The 17,335-nt window shown below is 37.9% G+C and overlaps 1 long non-coding RNA gene across 2 annotated transcripts in view; it reads left to right on the top strand.

Moving 5' to 3' along the window:
• Window positions 1–16,579, top strand: part of LOC108062234 (uncharacterized) — a 34,637-nt gene extending 18,058 nt beyond the window's left edge. For both annotated transcript variants that reach the window (XR_011418525.1, XR_001770162.3), the window contains exons 2-3: window positions 4,550–4,591; window positions 16,012–16,579. This is a non-coding gene — a long non-coding RNA (uncharacterized lncRNA). The remainder of the gene's footprint in view (window positions 1–4,549; window positions 4,592–16,011) is intronic.
• The last annotated feature ends 756 nt before the right edge of the window (window positions 16,580–17,335 follow it).

The raw sequence follows: 17,335 nt of genomic DNA, 5'->3' as shown, positions 1-17,335 counted from the left end.
GGGGCTGGTCACTTCACTTAGCCGAAAGTTAAAGGGCGCAAAAACTAACGCGTTTCGGAAAAGATAAAACCGGACAGTGGCGGGTAGTATGGGGGGGAGGTCAGTCTGTCTTTCGGTCGGTCGATGGCAGCTGTCTGCTTCAGCGGGGGTAAAACTCAACTTCAACGAGGCCAACGGCTGACTGGCAATTAATTATGCCCAAAGTCGCTCATTCTCACTCACTCGATCTGCCCTCTCCCTCTGCCCTACTCGCCCCCTCCCTTTCTAGTAGCGGGCATATGTTTATTTACTTAATTTACTTAATGACACACATCTAGAGAGGAGCACGAGTCACCCAAAGACACCCAGAGAAAATATATTACCAAAATTGGTCATTAATTCGGGTTCTAGAAGTATACATTAAAACAAATATTTTAAGGTCTGAAAAAAATAATTTAAAAAAACATGAAAAGCTATATATATATATATATATATATATATATATCTTCATTTCAATAGGAAGATTTATTATAATAATTCTTAAAGGACTGTTAGCCTGTAACAAATAAATATAAATATTCATTTTTTTCTTAAGAATTTCCTATTTTAAAGTAAAACTACTTCTACCTTATTTTTTCTTGCCGTGCCGGCGCACACAATTTTTTTCTGGTGAGGTCATCCAGGCAAAGAGAAGCAGCCCATGTTTGTCTAATAAATAACATTATTAATTACCAGTGCAATTAAGCATAAGTACGATTGGGGCACCCTCGCCAACATAGATACAAATACAAATAGCCCCGACATAGGCGGAGGGAAAAAACTGACAGACCGACTGCACTTGATGACCCAAATTTGAGTTCAATGAGTGATATATGAATGCATTAATCTTAGTTTATGTTTATTAGTTTGTTTATCAAATTTTATGCAAGCTGAAGAGAAAAAAAACCGAAACTGTGGCTAAAAAAACTGAAAACTGATCCCGTCATGAAATGCATAAAAGATCAGAGCTGTGATCTCTCAGCTGAAAATTTATGATCTACATAATACGTTTTTATGTTGCTTTTATGGGATCACTGGATATTTATGGTTGAGAGCAAATTTTTTAAATGGAAAAATCGTTTTTTTTAGAAACTCTAAACATTTGGAAGTTTTTTAATGTATTTCTTATAACTTTAAGCAGACTTCTGGCCATTAATCTTCGGCCGCTTGTTATTCGCTTAAATATGGCAACTGTCACGAGCAGGACAAATCAGGCAAGTACTAACGAGAAAATGCTGAAAATTACAGAGCAGAGCAACTAGAGAGCCTCCACAGCCCAGCCCCTCGGAAGGGAGCGTTATTCTAGTCAGTCTAGCCGTGTCACAACGTTTAATCTTTATTAATTACAGTGAAATAATAAGTAGATCCCTCCGACGTGCACCCTTCCGCTTCTCCGCCACTTTTCTCTGTTTCTCGGGTGTCTATTTCTCTATTTCTCTCTCCTTTCTCTGGCAATGTCAGACGCACCACCGACTGATTAATGCCGGGGCTAAAAGAGCCAAACAAGTGAGCATGCCACAAGCAGCCAAACAGGGAACTTTCGGTCTGGTTTAGGAATTTAGCTGTGCACTGGGAAAAAAATATGTAGGAAAATCATGAAAATCTAAAATTTAATTTTTAATTTTACACCTGATTTTTGTTTAATCAAAGATATTGAAAGTAAAACGTTTTAAAATATATTACTGCAATACTAAATCAGCTAAATTAATTTCTGAAATTTTGTTTTATATGAAATCAAAGAATTTCATATATTTATAAATATTTCAAGAACTAAACTATATTTTTTCGAGTGCCCTGGGCTGAGGTTTCCCATGTTTTGTTGCGTCCTAGTGGGACGACATCCATCACGTTGGCGTTTCTCCGCATGGAGAGCAACTCCCCAATTTGTTGGGTGCCAAAAAGCAAGCAGCGGGTGGGAAAAGCGGCGAAAAAGCCCAGGGAAAGGAGAACGCAGAACGGAAAAAGGCGAAAAGAGAGTGGGAGAAAAAAAGAAAATTAGATAGCAGCGTGTGCAGAGAGACCATTTGATCCTTTTTTAAGGTCAGAGGCGAAGGCTACAAAACCGCGCCACGCCTAATTACGCATCTAATCAGCAGAGGTGTACCCGGAATTCCAGCAAAGGAAACATCTGCCTGAATGGACAAATGGGCAGTGAGTGAAAATTTGCGGCTTGTCAATCAGCCAAAAGCTGTTCAAATATTTAAACGGAGCCCAGCCTCTCGATACATATTTGCACTTCAACTTAGCTCAAACTGCGCATGCAAATGCAAATGCAACAAATTCAAATAAATTCCGCGGGGACAGGACAATTAAATATGCGCATAACTGTTGATAATCATCGAATCAATATGCTGACAATTTTCTCACGCATTTGCCCAAGACTCGAAAGATACGCACAGAGATAGATATTCAAATGAGTTGCATCCCAAATACAGACAAGGACCTCAGGACGAGGGTTCATCATTATCATCATCATCATGAGGATGCTGACATCAGCTCGAGCGGCTGAAGTCAATGAGTAGAGGAATATTTTCAGGGGCAAAAACGATTTGTTCTGCTTCGAAGTTCGAACCCTTCCTCGTCACTCGTCATACGAAAAAAAAAGGATTTGTAATTTGAATGTTAAATAGCAGCAGCCGCAACTCTCATTCCCTCCCTATTCTTCCAAATTGTATTTACTGCTGAATTAATTCTCACTCTTTTCTTGAAGAAAATAAAAAACGAAAGGACTTGGCCTGTTTGCTTAGGGTTTCCTTTCATTACCATTCAATTCGATTCGCGCCGCGCCGCCGCCTTTCAAGTCCCCGAGAAAAATCTATAAAAAACAATCTATTAAGAAAACCGATTTTTTTTTTGTTTTGTATTCTTCTGATTTCTTCTCCAAAGTTTCGCTGGCTGCTTAATGGCAATTGACAGGCGCAGTCATATGTAAATCTTTGGGCGTGGCGGTATCGCCGTTCAACCAGCTGCCGTTGGTCTCCGATTTCAAAATCAGTCGGCGGGCCAAGGAAGAGATTAAATAGGGCGAAGGCAAAACACGTTTTTTTCACGCTTTTCTAACGGTTTTTGGCTAGGGAAAATATGGGAAAATTATTATGGAAATTCGGAGTGAAATGAGTAAATAAATAACCCAAAATAAATTAAAGAAAAAATGTCAATAAAAGATGTACCAAAAATAGATTTAAATTAGAAAGACCCTTCCATGTATCCTGAAATTATGTTCTGAATATTTTTAAGCCCCGTTATAATTTTTAAAAATAATTTTTACGGCTTTATTAAATTTTTATTAGTTTTTAAAACTTTTATTTTAGTTCTAAATATCAAAACGTTTACAAAAAGAATTAACTTTTGTTTCTCAAATTCGCTTAAAATAAAGAAAAGCTTAAAATACCTTTTGCCAATTAAATATTTAATCCTTGTTATTGAAATAAAATGAAACTTTTTAATGGGAGAGTCAATACCTCAAAGAAACCTGTCAACGAAATTAAATTCCAAATTCACCAAATCAAGCTGTAATCCTTTTGCAGGATTTATTGCAACTTTTCTATTTGCTCGCCTTGAATTGAATGGACAGACAGCCCCTCCTCGAATCGCTCAGGAAACGTTGATTGCATTTTGAAAGGGGGTTAAACTGCTGAATTGCAGCAATAATATTGCAACCGACATCGATATGTGCCATTTGATTTGCATAATTCAGCACACAAACAGAAAGGAAGACCCAACCCTAATGCAAAAAAATGAGCTAGCAAAATATTGACAGGACCTGGGGATTGTGAAAGGCAAAGGCAGAGGAAAAGGAAAAGGGAAAGGGATATAGAAGGAGATATAGAGCCGCTTAAGCTGCAAGGCAGCCGCGCCCCTTTCGACTGTCTGTCTGTTTGTGTTTTTGCAAATTCATCGATAATTGGCAATTTGAAATGGCAACAACAGAGGACAGGGGTTGCTTTCGCCTTTCGACACATGAGAGTGTACGGGCCGAACCCATATTGACTTTGGCACTCTCGAAACCCGGAGAACCCCGTATTCGGGACCCTAAAACCCTGGCCTCGTGTCAAGGGCGCTTTGCAAAAATTGCCAAAAAAAATAACAATAACAAGGAAACAAGACTTCGCACAATAGATAATGACTTAATGACACTTTAATTGTAAACAAGTTAATTCGGGCCATTGATGGCCAGTCACAACCAATTATCGCATCGATTCGAGCCAAAAACGGTGGCGGCAATTAGTGTCAGATATTAAAATTGGCAAAACAAAGCTGAATTATAATTATCGTCGCAATGGAAACCAGATTGGGGGCTCATAAATTCAAGACAGACTCCTCTTTGGCGAGAGATGAGATGTTAAATTAATGGGCCATGTCTGTCCGACGAATGTTTTCGATTTGTTTGAAGCTCGATAAAAATATTTGTTCGTTTAATGGATCCATTTATATCTCGTTGGCGAGTAGAAACTAAGTTTTCCCTCTTCAACCCAAGAAAATAACCGAAATTCCCAACTAATATCTTCTTCTCCCCTTCTTCTATTTGTAGGGGAAAATCACTACGACGCCTTCTGGGGCCCCCGAAAACAAGGTAAGAAAAGCAAGGTAACGGAGAAACTTGGCCAAAAAAGGCCAGGCCAGGCCAGGCAACTTACGAAACAAAACAAACATATTGCAACTTTTACTTTGGATCTGAGGGCTCAGTCTTTTGGGCCCGGGCCCCCGAGGTCGGTTCTCCTTTCAAGTTTCGTTTTTTGACAGCTGCTGTCAAATGCTGAAAGGCAGCCCCAGCTCCCATTCGAGCAGAAATCTAAAACAAGTCACACACGAAAAGAGTCGGAGTTTTGGAGTAGGAGTCTCGCAGTTGAATCAGAACTGCAGTCTCGGTCTTTGGATCGCTGGGCCGGGGCATATCGCCAAAACATCTCTATACCAACACACATATATGGGCAGGAACAGCACAGCTTAAAGTAATAGGGACCAAAAGCATATTAGAATTTTCCATTTTCATTTATATTTATAAGGAAATCGTGTTTAGAGCCAATAAAAAACAAAAAACAGTACATTAATTAGTAGGTAGAATTTCTTTTACTTAAGACTTTCTTACAACTGATTTATAAAATCATATTTTAGTAATATGATCGTATTACATCGTGTTGGGTAGCTATAAACAAACACCGGTAGCAAAAGTTTGACTTTTATTTATGGCGATCTTAAAAATGTTTTCATAAAATCATATTAGCCCTACTATTATTTTAACCACCGCTGTACATATACGTAAGCACACCTTATGGCCCGGCTATGTTCCTTAACCTTCTCTAAGCAAGTTCTCAAAAACACAAAGAGAGAGGCAGAGAAAAAACAATGAAAACATTTTTATAGTTTTCATGCACGAAGTCCACGAAATGAAAAATTCTACAATTTAAACTGACATTTAAATTGATAGTTCAAGAGATGCACACGACAGATACGAAACAGGGAGAGCATACATACATACCCTCGGATACAAACGAGTCCATCCACAAGTATCCGTACCTACGTCTATGTACTCTGTACTCTGTATGTGATGGGAATGCATATGCGCCTGATGCATCGTTTCTGCGGCCTGAGCTGCTGATGATGTGGCTGTGAGCTGAGGAGCCAACAGCCAACTGATGCTGATAACAAAAGGCACAGACGAAAAAAATAAAACAACACAATTGCCAAGCTAAGAATTCTGAAAAATATGATTATTACGATCAACCGCATACGAAATGCTGAGCTGTGGTCGGACTTTCAGCAGATTATGGGAAACTTTTTGGGCATTAGAACAGGTTCAAGATGAGGCCTGGCTTCCAAAACATTATTTAAAATTCATTCAGAAAATCATAATATCCAGTGAGAAAAGTGTGAAAGTTATGAGCAATCGTAGACCTAAAACCACAAAAAAGGGGCGATTTTAGAGAAATAGGAGGAATTTTTGATTTAAAAGTAAACATTCACCAACATTTATTATTGTTTCAACAACTTCAATAACACTGCAATAGAACAATCAATTGAAAAAACAAATAACAATTAGTCATATATAAAAAAAATTTGAAAAACACAGTTTTGTGCAAAAAATAATTTACACTAACAGTTTCAACAACATTACAACAATTCTGATCATCAAACTTATAACACCACAGGTATTCCCTTCCCAAGACCCCAACATCCATTAACATCCAAACGGTACACAACATATAAAAAAAGAGAAAAATTAAGACAACTCGTAGAAAATGTACAACTAAAACAAGAAAACCTACACAGCGAACAACCTTCACCAACAATCTCCGCCGGAATCCTCCAGCGACATTGTCAAGTGTCATGTGCGTGTTCGCTATCACCCGAGTGCCGCAGATGGAGATACAAAGATACAGAGATAGGCAGACACCCAAATACACATACACCTCACTGTGCCAACGACCAAAAGACGGGGAATATACATATATGTACATATATAAATAATATATGCCATACGAGTGGAGCATAGATTGGGCTACGGCGCTAATCTTATAATTAGCATTCCTGGCAGATAACAACAACAAGAACAGAGTCAGTGACAGGCAGGCGACTGCTGACTGCTGACTTGGACTACAAAATAACAAATAACAAACAAGTTGCAATTACTGAGCGGCAAAAGCCAGCGGCATCGGCAGCGGCAGCACTCGACTGTTAATCGGGTTGCATGATAACTGCACATTAATTAAAAAAATAAAGAAAGAGGCGAGCGAGCGAACGTGGGGGAAATTACAGATCCCAGCTAATACATTTATGAAACGAAACGAAACCGAAAGAGTGCTAATTGAATTATTGCAACAAAGAGTTCGCTTCGTTTCTTGCCATTTCTGGTTGCACATTTAATTGCTCCACTCCACCGTCCAACGTCACTCCACCGATCACCGATACTCCCTCCCAGAAAAACCCTTTCGAGCATATTGCTTACAGTTCCAGGAAGACCCACAAATGCCCAGACAAAGCCAGACTCCGTTCTAACGGTAAGCAGCTACACAACAAAACCCAAAATAACCCAAAAAAATATAGAGAGATGGGGGCCCGAGCACGGAGAAAAAACTTTTCTTTTGTTAATATTGAAGAAATATATTTTATTGTCGGAGATATAAGATCTTGATCAATGGGTTAGACAAGAAAAAGTTACTAACGATCGTAAATGATTCCTCATATTTTTTATAAGGCAAATAATAATAGCTTCTTTCAACTACTTGATGTTCTGAGTTCGATTCCGATCTGCAATAAGTTTTAGAATTTTTCTTCTTTAATTTTTAATTTAATAATGCAATAAGGAATTTGAAAAATTTTTATAAATTAAAAAAAGCACAAGATCGATTTAATTTTTTTTTTTGATTAAGAGATACGTATTGTTTTTTAATATATCTTTTTTAAAATTTTTTTCTCACTGCACAGGCAGAACCAAGTTCAATTTCTTCTCGTTTTTTGGGCAATTCATAAACCGAAAATAAAACACAGCAGAAAAAGAAAAACTGTCAAGCTCAGTTTTCAATTGCTTCTGGCCCTGTAATCCGAGAGCATGTCGCAGACATTTGGATGAGGGAACGGTGGGGATGGTATATTAGGCCATGCTGCGGGCTTAGTCACTTCTGGGTAATGTCCTCCAGCCCAGCACAGCACACCCCAGCCCATATTAGTTTCCAAGTCGCCACATACCGAGTGGTGGCCCGGTCGCATTGTTGTGCTCTCTTGTGTTGATATGACGAACAGGGCACACACAACCCGAAAGATACACAGCTCGAGTATCTGCAAGTGCACGCAACTCTGTAGTTGTTCTGTATTCCTCCCGTATCTGTGTATCCGTATCTGCAGCCCATGCAATGTCTAGGGCCAAAAGGCGGTTCGGACATTTCAACAGCATGTCGCTTCATTTAAGTTTTTTGCATCAATGCACTCGTGACAATTTGTCATAAAAAGAATAAAAGAACCGAATGCCCAACCAGAAAAGGCCAACTGGTCAGAGAAAAGAGATGTGATGGGTGGACTTGGGTGTGATGATTCCTTGGAAGCTATCCATCTGTTTACGGAACTCCCAATTTAATTCAATAAAAGCTAAAGCAAACGAGGGGAATTTTTTTGGAAATAAAACACATTTTTATTCATTTTTCTCTTTAATTAAAATTCTATAAATTTCATATGCCCTATTTGCATAATTAAGAATGTGTTGATGTGTTCAAATTAGGTTTCCTTTGTTTCGGAAAAATAAATATAAACAAGCAGTTCTATGTTTTAATAACCGAAAAACCTATAAAAATCTATGACACTCCCCAAAAAGTTTATAACCCTCATTAGTAGCAATCAGTGTTGCCATCGGGCACCTGAAATCCTCTCTAACGAAATATCGTATGATGCTCATATTTTGCTCCCAATAAAACCACCCAATAAAAAGCTAATTGCATGAGTATAAAACCCATCTTTGGGTTAATCATCGCGACCATATTGGGGGTCGTCAGCACCCCCTGCTGAGAAAAAAGCATCGGAGGCGGGGCAGCTAAATGTCAGATTTGTGATCACTTAAACGCTAACTTATGCATTTTTATATAATTCATTTTTAAATATTTAAAGTCACACAAAAGCATGGCGCACTCAAAACATATATTAAATATCCAGATTTTACGAGGCATAATGCGAGGAGAGGGTAGTGAAGGTGGATTTTTATTACCAATAATTTTTAAATTTGTTGCCTCGCTGCTTCTGCTTTATTTTATTTTTGTGATTTTTTTGTTTTATTTTTTTTGCTTTTTTCGCTTCTGCTTTGTTGGACGGGTGCAAGCAACTTGTTATAAATATAAACACAGATACTTATGAAGGCCCATATAGACGTGCATACTCATATCCATCGGTATATATAGACGGACGTGTGTGCAAGTGAATTGATTGTAAAGCTGCCCGACCGACCGAGCGACGCGATTATTTACGGTTTATTTTCAACACTTCAAAAATAAACGCAGGCGGTACGTGGAAGGGAAAGTTTGGGGGCGGTGGGTGGCAGGAAAAAGGGGAAAAGCGCAACATGAACTTCTGTACCGCTTTCGATCCCTCTCGCTCTCTCTCTCTCTCTCGTTCAGGCCCTCATTTGGAACAAAAATATTGCATACTAATTTTAATACGTAACACGCGGACGACTTTGAAGGCAGCCAAAAATATCAACACGAGTGCACAGAGAAAAATAATTTAGATTTAATAAAAAGCTTTAAAGAATATATTTTTATAATACAAATATTTTTAAAACTGTTTAAATTAAATAAAAATTGCTAGGCCAGTTTTTTTTTTCTGCATATATTATTTTGATAATATGGATATTTTTATAACTTTTTAAGGTCAACTAAAATTGCTAATTAAAATTATTTACTATTTTTTAAAAATCACAATAATAACTATCTCTTATTTTTTACTTAGGATAAGTTTGAAATACAAAATTCCAGCATTTTTTTCTGTGTACATAGGGGATCCAGGCGGTTAGGGCTAAAAGTGTCAGGCGTGCTGTGGGGATTTTTCATAAATTTTTTGGCAGGTGGAACGAACGACAAGTGCCTGCTGCTGCTGAAGAGGAAGGGGAAAATGGGGAACAAGATGCAGCGACTGCATTCATATTTCAATATTTTCGGTTGGCCACTTTTAAAAATAGACACCAAGAACAGAGCGAGGAAAGACGGCGGTGGCAGAAACAAAATACGTGGAGAGATATGGCCACCGGTCGTTCGAAAAGAGAAACAAAATGCAATGCTTAGAAAAAAGGAACACTAAAAATTAATTTCCACATAATTTTTATGAGGCAATTACTCATCGACACTCTCTCTCTCACTCTGCTCTCGTTTCTTGCCTTTAAATGTATTTATAAATTGCGATTTAAAATAAAAGAAAATAAACACCGAAGCGAAATGAATCAATGAAACATGGCGTATGCGTAATTTTAATAATAGCTCATTGATAGAAGGTGGGCGTGGCCGCACCCGAGCCCCTCGAACCCTGCTGAAAACAGGTCAAGTGACCCAAGTGACCAACGATCCCCCTGTACAGCGCAAGTCATATTTAAAAAGATCTTTAAAAATATTTTTTTCCAGTAATTCCAAAATAAATTATACATAATTATTTTACAAGGTTTCCTAACTATTTTTTTTTAAATATTTCTATATGGTAATGTTCCGAGACATCTTATGTTCTTGAAACGCACTGTAGAGCGCCACCTATCCCATATTCCATATGCATATTATTCCCATTATTACGCCCCAGCCACGCCCACCCATCTAAAAGGCCGAGGTGAAATATGCTTTAAACTGCATATTATAATAATAATTCTTTCTGTCATACCATTTCTTGGCTGTTTTGCGTTAGAATTTCCGTTTGGTGGTGTAATTATTTGGAAATGCTTTTTAAGCGATAATTGCCGGTGGCACTACACTTTTTCTCCGCGGGGTTTTCTTTGCCTTTGGGTTTGTTGGGTTAGGTATAGTTTTTGTTAGTTGGGTTTGTCAAATTATACAACATTTATCATCAATTATCGCAGAGTTGCTGGTGTCGCATTCGTTTTTTTCGTTGGCATTGGTGGGAGAATGATTATTCTAGGTTCGAGGCACACGCAACATTCATTCATGTGTCATGAAATTGAATAAGCAAATGACGTGCTGACTGCCAGTTGAAACTGAAATTTCCAACATGACGATTGCACGTCCACTGCCCCATCCCCCATTCTCCGTTCCCCATTCCATGTGGCATTCACCTTTTTCCCGACCACAAAACGCAGTTTAAATGGAAAGCATGCCATCTACCACAACTCTATATATGACATTTCATGCCAAAATGCAGACAATTGTCAATTGTAACAACTACACCCCTTTTCCCACATGCTCAGCTCTTCTCAGTTCTCTTTCTATTTTTTCTGCCGCTTTTTTATCCATACACTGCGAGATCAAACGGTATAAAAAGGCAAATAATAAAAAATATAGAATCAAATATCAAGGTAAAACTTTTGTCAAAAAAAAATCAAAGCACCAAAAATATATATACAAAATATTAAGGAACAAGCGTTATCAAAAAAACAAATAAAATACATCAATGCAAATTTAAGAGTATTAGATCTAAATTATATTTTTTTTTTAGTTTTTAGAAAACAGACTAAATATGTATCTATAAATCTTAAGATAACATCAAGCATGTTTAGCCCAGTTATAATAACTTTATCTGGATCAAGCACGTTTAATATTATCTCATAATAGTTATCAAGACATAAATCACTCTTAAGTTAACAACTTTCGAGAACGCCATCTGTTTTCTCGGTGTACATATTCGTATGGGCCAGGGACCAGACCACATGCTAAACGAATGTTGACAAACAATTATTATTTTATTATTATTTGTTTGTCTGTTGTCTGAAAGTGCCCTCTCAGCACCTCTCCCTATCGCTATCCCTATGTAGTTGCTAGTGCTGCTGCTGCTCTGGTTCAGAACGTCTATCTATCAGTCTGACAGTTAGTTTGCACGACTTTCACAGATACCCACACTCGCGTATGGAATAGCTCACACAGATACTTTTTACACTCACATGTCAGTTGTCGTCAGACCGTCTGCCTGGTATTTTTTTTCACCGCCCCCCGCGTTTGTTTACTTTGTCTAACTGCTATTTGTAATACTATTCATGTTCTGTTGTTGATTATTTTATTATTACTTTTTTTCCAGTCCCTGTTTGTGCAGAAATCTTCACATGCAACATATTTTTCGACCTAAAATTAACTAAAACAAACACAGAGAGTGCTGAAATGGGCGTGAAGCGGGGGGTAAAAGCAGAGTTTGACAGTTGAATATCAAGCGATAAAATATTTTCCAAATTTTTTCCCTTTTTTTTGCCGCCCGTAATTGTGGCGAAATATTTAATGAAGTTCTCTGGGCTGTCAGCCTGATTGCTTTGGATTAAATGGCTGTCAGTTGGTCGAGTGACAAGCTGGAAAGAGAACTTGGAGTATCATAAAATACATTTTCGCAAAGGCATCTAAGTAAAGTAATTAAAATGATTTTTAGTAAAAACAATCAGAAGAGCTTTAAAATTATCGATATTTTCGATATTTTGACAATATTGATTCGATAATATAGATGTTTTGATTTTTCCAAGCTCTATCAGAACTACCACAAAATAAATAAAATAAAAATATTATAAGTATTAATAAATTTTAAGTTATGAACTGAATTTTATATCAGTCAAGTACCAAAACAAAGTCGCATATAAAATGTATCTTTCCGATCGAATCGCTACATATTTCCCCATTAAGATGCGCGGCACACAGTTTCCCCTAACTGTATACTGTATATATATCTTCCATATCTGATCCATATTTCCCCACGAATTTTCTCCGTATCTGCGAGAACATTTCTATGCGCTGGCACACAGTTATCCAGCTGAAGCATTACTAATAACTTAATTCGATTCGAGGAAATGGGCAGCGAGTATAGGCGAGTATTCTCATCCACATTGGGGCGTATCTAAACACAGAAATCTAAAGCTTAATGGCTCATTAAAGCGAGAAGAGCTGAGCGGGCGGCCTCGTATGCGTTTTTCCCTCCTTTTGATTACGAATTTATTGTTGGTGGTAATATGAATAAAAATGAAAACCCAAATGCGAGTGTATCTGTGAGGCTGCTAATTATGCATGCCGCATATATGCGTTTGCATTAGAAAAACGGCAGCAACAGGCTGCTTATGCAATGCAATGCAAACCGACAAGGAGAAAAAAATAAAGTACAAAACAACAGCGAAAAATTATAATAATAATGCAGCGGCAACAAAATCATGAAGGGGAGGCAGGAAAAAATAAAATAAAAAAGAAAAATAGAGATACAAATACGAGAGCGTTGCAATAATGGCAAACGAACCGAGGCACGCAGTTGGCCTACGAAATGAGCATTTCACATCGTGTGAATTTTAATTAAAGCACCACCGCCAGCGCAGCAGAAAAAGTTAGACGCACTAAGTCAGCGAGCTTACTGCTTAATTAAATGCAACATATGCCGCTAATTAAATTTATGTGCCCGTCGCAAACTTTGATTATCAAAAATTATTTATGCAAAATCTCTGACAGGAAATACCTGCAACTGGCAACCTGCAACTAGCAACCTGCAACCTGCAACCAGCAACTAGCAACCTGCAACAGGCGATGCATGGCCTGATAAGCCCAACAGCGGCATGAGGAACATAAACAACATCAACTGCACACAGTAGCAACAAAGCCTGGCTTAATTTAATTGTACATAGTTTTTGGTTGCATTGTTAATTATGCTGCAGCGTTGTGGTTGCTTTGATTTAATGAGCGAGTGCTGGTTAATTTACTGAGAGAGCCAATCAAGTGATAATATCAATTAAAAAGGGGAATTACCCATTGATTTTCGCAGATAAAAGATAAATAAATCTGCAATTTAAGTCTGATTAAATTAGTGGTAATTAATTTAAAGTTTTGGTGTTTATAGATTTATTTAATTTTTAAGCTTATAAATTTAAACTTAATTACTATCAAATAAATATTAAAACCAGCCCTATATATTTCATATTTTTTTTAGTAACTTAATTTTGGTTAAAAAAAAAAGGGTTCGGAAAAATAAGATCTTTCCCATTTTGTGCCCACAAAAAAATAGATTTCAATTCGAATCGATAATGCTATTACTCAATTCCTGAATGAACTGCAATGACACTTTCTATGAATGACAAACAACTTTCTGTGCGATTTGCATTTGTGCAATGCATCAGCTGTACTATTTATACGCAGATATATCTAGAAATATATGTATAGAGCCGAAGTGTTGGTATAAACAATGTGTGGCAAACACTTGCACTATGCGCATAATCGACCAGCGAAACCTTACATATTTATTTATTGTGCCAAGGCGACTATAGTTTACTAACTCGCCGGCAAGCGAGGAAACTATGGCCATAGAGATACACTGAGTCACCCTGATGAAAATGGGTTTGCAAACGCCAAGTGAAGTGATGAGCCCATCGTCTCTTTTGCTCTCTCGCTGTTGGAATTCAATTCATTAAATTTAAATTAATGTTTCTTTACGCGCAATTTTACAGCGTGCCAGCGAGCCTGGCCAAAAGTATTGCCAACCGAGCATAAATTAAAATATATTACGAGCGGCAACGGCAGAAACTTCAACTTGTTTAAATTTAGCCAGTGCAAAATGCAACAACATCATTATGATCGCGATTAGCACAGATAGCTTTTTCCTCGTAATTTAATTAGTTAGCTGAGGCCAGAAATTCGATATTGTTGATGGCTTTGCATCTGACACTTGATTGACAGCATCTGGCGAAAAAACAAAAAATTAAAGCCTAATGGAGTCCACAGATTTGTTTTAAGCAAAACGGGTTTTTCTGGGAAAATCGTTGTATGCTCAAAAAGCCTGATAAGAGATCTACAAGTAAATCAATATTTTTAGTTTCTTTTTTTTTGCATCAGGTACTATAATTAAGCGATTGTGCCGCGGCGATTGGAAAATTAAAAACGTTTTAACAGCGATTTCGCAGAGATAAGATTGTCTACCTAAAAATAAACTAAAACGAGCTAAACAAATGTGTAACAAGCGCGGCAACAAAACAAACAAAATTATTACAAAAACCCCGCGAGAGAGATGGGGATGATAGGACTACCATAGACTAGACTCTCTATACAGCTGTTTTGTCATTACAAATGCCAATTGCACGTAATACGTCAAATGTTTTGTGAAATTATTTTTAATGAAATGTTGTGTCATTAGGCAAAAGAGGGGCGCGTCTGGTCAGCGATTAGCTTTCCCTTCTCTCTCTCTGTCTTTCCTGCCCGCCGACCCATTGTTGGTTTTGTTAATTTAGCTAAAAGTCCATTAAACGCTATAGTTCTTATGGCCGATGGAACTATTAACGTAATTGTTTATAAGGCACTCGGGGACCTCTGCTTTACACCTTATGGCTTGTGGCCGAAAGGTAGAGGAGACCCATCAATAGCCGTAATTATTATGATGTGTGACATGCAGCCTGCACGGCCGGCAGTCATTATCATTATGTTCAGGGACAGTGAACTGTCCTTGATGATGATGGGGCAACCTGATTTGGCCTCCAGTAGGAAGTTGGAAATAACCAAAGGATACCGATGGGGTTCGGTCTTTAAGCCCAAAGTACAGAGATTTTTGTGAAAGTTCTAATGATTTAAGAACTTAAGTTTTGAGCTAGCAATATATGCATAAATAAATGTGAGATTAAAGCAAAACCATATTTATAGTGCACACCTATTTTTAAAGTTATTAACAACAATTATAGACGTTTCGTATAATAGCTAATAAAAGTGTTTTTATTATAGATTTTTCCTTGGGTAAAATCTTATAATAGCAAATTTACAAGGCAAATAAAATCAGCAATAAAAATTGTACAATGGAAAAGTTTTTCGATCTTAAGTGTCTATTCCATCTTTTATTGCATAAAATTCCAATAGGCAGGGCTCCATAATAGAGGCTCCATAAAAGTTTACGGAACTATTGCATCGTCGGTTTATGGAGGTGCATTTGGGCTGGTTTTATGGAAGTAACCCGAGCGTTTCTCACAGGTGGAGGCGTATATCTCCACTGCGCAGTCACAGGTTCATCGACTCGCAGACAAAAAAAAGTGACCAGAAACAGATTCGACCTCGAACATATCGTTTGAATCACCATTTACCAGGGAATACAGACCCACACTCTCCATCCCATCGCCCCCCAATCGCCACTTTGGCCACTTGTCAACGCCATCAAATGGCAAAAGGCAAGGCAAAAGAAGCCAAGGAGTGAGCTCACTTTATTTTTATTGCATTTTAGCAACGCTTACTTTCGAACAATCAATTCAACTCTTCCTACCCTCTAAATGCCTCACTTTACTTAAGCAAACTGATTTTTATCATCGCTGCCGTCGCGTCGTTTTATGAGCATCATCAAAAACTAATAAAAACTCAATGCGTTCTTTATTTGCAGGCAGACGGCAGTCGGCAAAGTCGAGCCCCAAACCCCGGAGAACTGAAGACCCAAAGAACTGGAGAAACTCTGTTGAACCACAGAGGCAACATGTTGCACATGCACTCGCCAAAAGCAATTTGCATACAAATGTTGCCAACGCACTTCAAAAACTGCACAATCACAGGGGTTTTCACGGGGGGTGGGGGTGGTATGGTGCAGCGGAAAAGGGTAAAAGCCGCTTCATAATTTGATATTAAACATGCACGCGTGTCTCCTTCTCTTTTTCTCTCATGTGTGCAACTTGTAAATTTGCAAATTGCTAAAATGCAAGGGACAGGAACAAAGGGCGAGGATCTGAAAGGGGAAGAAGGAGACTTTTGGGCAGCTGCGTGAATTTGCCTTTACATCAAGGAACCGCAGGACAGGAAAAGGTTCGCAAAAAGTTACCCAAAATTCAGCCTCACAAGGAAACTGAATAAAAAAGCCAAGTCTGCTCAATTGACTTTCAATTGCAAAACAAACTTAATGCACTGGGGGAAAAAACACAACCAAAAACAGTCGTTTCAAAACTTACAAAATAAAACGTAATATTTTTAAAATTAACAAAAATTACTGGAATAAAATTCTTGGTTTAATAAACAAGTTTTTAAAATCTGGTCCGTCGAGCCGGATTTTTCCTGTGTTAACAATTTTTTAATTTTCATTTATTCATTTAATTTTTCCCAGTGCTCTTGTGAAGACAAAAGGCAAACCCAAATGAATTTATTTTCTGTTTTATTTTCAATCTGCTTTTCGTCCGTCATATGATTGACATGGTCGATTGAACAGGCGAACGAGTGAGGGAGTGGAACGATACACATATCGTTTATTTTTGGCAGCAAGTGTTTGCGTTCGGTTTGCAGTTTTGTTAATACTGCACTCGAAACTGCCCGAGACACCTCCTCGACTGGCCCAAAATGCGAGGGCTCTTGAAAACGAGATCTTCGGGGTCTTAATAAGCTGGCGCAAAATAAAAATACAAGTACATACTTTTTATATCAGATTTGTACACGCAATTATATGCACTCTTATTTGGGGTATATGTATGTGTGGCTATATAAATCATATTTATGAGACATTTCCCCTGGAGGAAAAACAGAAAAGGCAAAAAGGAATAGCATGTGAATGTTAAATGGGCACGCAATGTGCGAAAGGGACGGCACGGAAAATGCGTCACTCTCCCCATTTTCCTGACTTTTCCTTGCCGAAGTAAAACAATAATCAATAAGTAATACCCGGCCAACAACTGTGGGCGAAAGTCACCCCCGATTTATCCATATTTCCTCCCTCTCGCTCATATGTG

This window comes from Drosophila takahashii, chromosome 3L (assembly GCF_030179915.1).
Source record: "Drosophila takahashii strain IR98-3 E-12201 chromosome 3L, DtakHiC1v2, whole genome shotgun sequence".
NCBI lineage: Eukaryota > Metazoa > Arthropoda > Insecta > Diptera > Drosophilidae > Drosophila > Drosophila takahashii.
Note: the sequence above shows the minus strand (reverse complement) of the source record. Positions and strands in the feature narration are given on the sequence as shown.